Here is a 3,499-nt window from a genome sequence, read left to right as displayed (position 1 = left end):
TCCACGTGCCATTACAGCAGCATCATTTTTATAGTGAGGAATTGTCAGCTGTCACTCGCAGTGTGACACAGTGCAGAATCAGGCCCTCCAACCCACCAAGTCTGTGCCAACCATCAAATACCCAACAGTGTTGATCCCATTTTCCCATCAATATTTCCCGTGGAAATCTGGACGATAGGTTCCAAACTGAAAGGTCAACCATTCTTTTTTCTCCTTCTAAGGCAGATCTTCCTGCTGCATTCCTCTAGCAGACTGTTTGCCACATCAGCACCCTCCTACGCATCCCTCTTCCTTTCGCACCCCCAGGTTCTGCTGCTCACCTATACCCCGGGGAAAACTGAAGATTGCCCAATAACTTGTGGGACGTGAGAGGACACTGGAGCACTTGTAGGCAACGAGTGACACAGTCCCAGGGAGATGGTGCAACTCTTTGCAGAGAGCAGCGGAGGCCGGCATTGAACCTGAGAGGCCGCAGATCTATTAGAAATGTTATTATAGGTTTGTGAAATTCAGTGGTCAGAGACAACAATCACCCTGGAAACATTTTGCCTGGTTTCAGTTCTGGGTAGGAAGAGTTGAGACATTCATTGCCCACATTTTGATGATACCTTGATGAAGGGCTCAAACCAGAAACGTTAGATATGTATCTTTATCTTTGTGATTTAAAGTCCACTGTTTGACCTGCTGAGTTTCTCCAGCACTGTGTTCTTACTTCAGTCACAGGGTCTGTAGACTTTTGTGGTTTACTCCCATTCATTTGGATGGGGTTGTGGTCTCTGTGAATGAAGTAAATAAAGGTGTGACTTTTAAAACATTTCTATTTAATAATACTTGGAACTTTTTAAATCTATTACAGGTGTATTATAGTTTTTAACTAATTCTGACTAACAGAGCCACTCAAAAATAATTGAAAGACTTTTAACAACCATAACCTGACCAACACTTTTGGATGATTATAGATCGGTCCTCAGTGGGAATGTCTCGTGCTGCGGGATGGAATGATCTTGGTGCATCTAATCCATCGGCATGCGGGTTAAGGACCATAGTCCTCAGTCCGTCAGCTGCTGGATATTTGAGAGGCTTTACCAGTGGAGAGGCTCGTCAAACATCACTCCAGATGTGAGTGGCAATGTGGCTGTCTAATATTGTGGTAGTACAGATTCTATCACCAATGTGTATATGTACAGATTGTAGTGTAGGAGGACTGTGATTGGCTGAGACCATAGCCACACCTACTGGCAGGTCTTAAAGGATTGCTCCTAGCCAAACCAGGTCATTCTGGACTGGTCGACCTACTTGTGATATGCTCCAGTCTTTTAGTTAATAAAAGCCTTGGTTTGGATCAACAAGTCTTTGGTTCTTTTGACGCGCTCTACAATTATAAAGTTTTAAAAAAGGCATGTGTAGCCAGTGGGTCTGCTCCTTCACTACCTGGCCCAGAGCTTTGATGTACATTGAGCAAGAGTAAAAGCACATGGTGGGATAGAGAAGTTACAGGTACACCCAGAACCTCAGCAGCCGAGGCGCAACAAACTGCTGGAAATCTGAAAAGAAAGAGAGAGAGAGAGATAGGAGAAAGAGAGAGTGGAGAGAGAGACAGACAGACAGACAGAGAGAGGGAAAGAGCGAGGAGATATAGATAGAAATAGAGAGAAACAGTGAGGGGAGAGAAACATAGGAGTAAGAGAGAGATAGGAGAAAGAGAGAGAGTGAAGGAAGAGAGAGAGAAAAAGAAGCAAAGGAGAGAGGGAGTGAGAAGAGAGAGTGAGAAAGAGAGAGACAGACAGAGAGAGGTGTAGAGTGAGGAAAGAAGAAAAATAGAGAGGGGATAGAGAGAGAGGAAGATTCTGGATTTCCAATATCTGCAGTTCTTCCTTTTATTGGATTTGCACAGGTGGACCAGAAGATGTAAAGGTGGCAGAATTCCCACCGTGGAGGGCATTCATGAACTGGAGGGCTTTTCAAACAATCCAGCAAGATTGTGGTTGTTGATGCAGGATCTTACTTTTTATTTTCTTAAAGTTTGAGATTTATTTAACTTCTTGAATTTAAATTCCTCTGCTGCTATGGTGTGATTCAAAATGCTGGTCTGTCAGAATATTCTGAAAGTGTGATTGCTGGCAGACAAACTTAACCACCACACTAACCATTGCCTTGACAAACCTTAACTGCCAGCACTGGCCACAGATGTTGAGCTGATGCACAGCTGTACTCTGAACATCATTATTGTCAGAGGTTGAAACACTTCTAAGTTTAGAAAGCTGACATAAACCAGGCAAGTCATTCCTGGGGAATTGTGGTAAACATGTTAATTGGAAGGAATATTTCCTTTGGTCAGTGTATTAGCCGTCTTGTAAAAACAGTGGGATGTTTTCCTGTCTGCTTTATTTCTCACAAACTGTAAAAGTGTCAAAAGGAACAGGTTTATAATTTCATGAGAGAAGAACTTCCTTCTTTGTTAAAAACAGCCTAGAATATCAGCATTGCTTTATAGAAGAACAGAGTTGTAAAATGAAGACAGGTGACTTTTTTGGCAGCAAAATAAATCTTTAATTCCCCAACAATTCCCCAGTACACTCTCTCTCTCTCTCTCTCTCTCTCTCTCTCTCTCTCTCTCTCTCTCTCTCTCTCTCTCTCTGTCTCTCTCTGTCTCTCTCTCTCTCTCTCTCTCTCTCTCTCTAACCCTCCAGTATTTTCCTGTGATTCTTACCCATATTGAAGATCACTTCATCTGTGAATGGCAAGGAAGATAAGCAGGATTAGGTCATAGAGCCCCATTGTGTATGCTCCACCATTCAATAAAACTCTCATCATCCACTTCCTGTCCAATCCCCACTTTCCTTGGTTCCCTTGTAGTCCAATAATGTTATGGTCTTGATTTTGTATGTATTTAGTGAATGAACACCTACAAACCTCAAAGACACCCAACCACTGAATGATGAAAGCTTACCTCATCTTTGTCCTGAAGGATCGAGCAGGTACCCAAAACAACTGAAATAAATTACAGTGATTTGAAATTAGCTGCAGGTAAGGCTTTCCCCAAGGTTCCACACAGCAGGACTGATACAGGGTCTTGACCTAAATCATTGATTATGCCTTTTGCAGGCACACATGCTGAGTTCTGTCAGCAATCTTGTTTCTGTTACAGGACAGATATGATTGCCTTGGAGAGGGTGCGACGAAAACATTACCAGAAATGGAAAATCATATCTATGTTGAAAAATTAAATTAGGCAGGATTGTTTTCGTTAAAGAAGATGAGGTGTACAAAAATTATACTGTGTCAAGATAAGGGTGACATGATTAGTGTAGCGGTTAGCACAACATTATTTCAGTGCCAGCGATCCTCGTTCGACCATGGAGTTTGCGTGCTCTCCCCGTGTCTATGTGGGCTTCCTCCGGGTGCTCCGGTTTCCTCCCACATTCCAAAGATGTATGAGGTTAGTAAATTACTTGGTCACATGTGTGCATTTGGGCAGGACATGTTACCGCACCGCATC

The 3,499-nt window shown here is 42.8% G+C and overlaps 1 long non-coding RNA gene across 1 annotated transcript; it reads left to right on the top strand.

The window, feature by feature from the left end:
* Positions 1–2,861: 2,861 nt before the first annotated feature.
* LOC138740153 (uncharacterized) lies at positions 2,862–3,255 on the top strand. Its single transcript, XR_011342708.1, has 2 exons — positions 2,862–3,027; positions 3,149–3,255. It is a non-coding gene; the product is annotated as an uncharacterized lncRNA (long non-coding RNA).
* Positions 3,256–3,499: the final 244 nt, after the last annotated feature.

The sequence above is a fragment of the Narcine bancroftii genome, chromosome 7 (genome assembly GCF_036971445.1).
Source record: "Narcine bancroftii isolate sNarBan1 chromosome 7, sNarBan1.hap1, whole genome shotgun sequence".
Taxonomy (NCBI): Eukaryota; Metazoa; Chordata; class Chondrichthyes; order Torpediniformes; family Narcinidae; genus Narcine; species Narcine bancroftii.
This window is presented reverse-complemented; position numbering and strand designations above follow the sequence as displayed.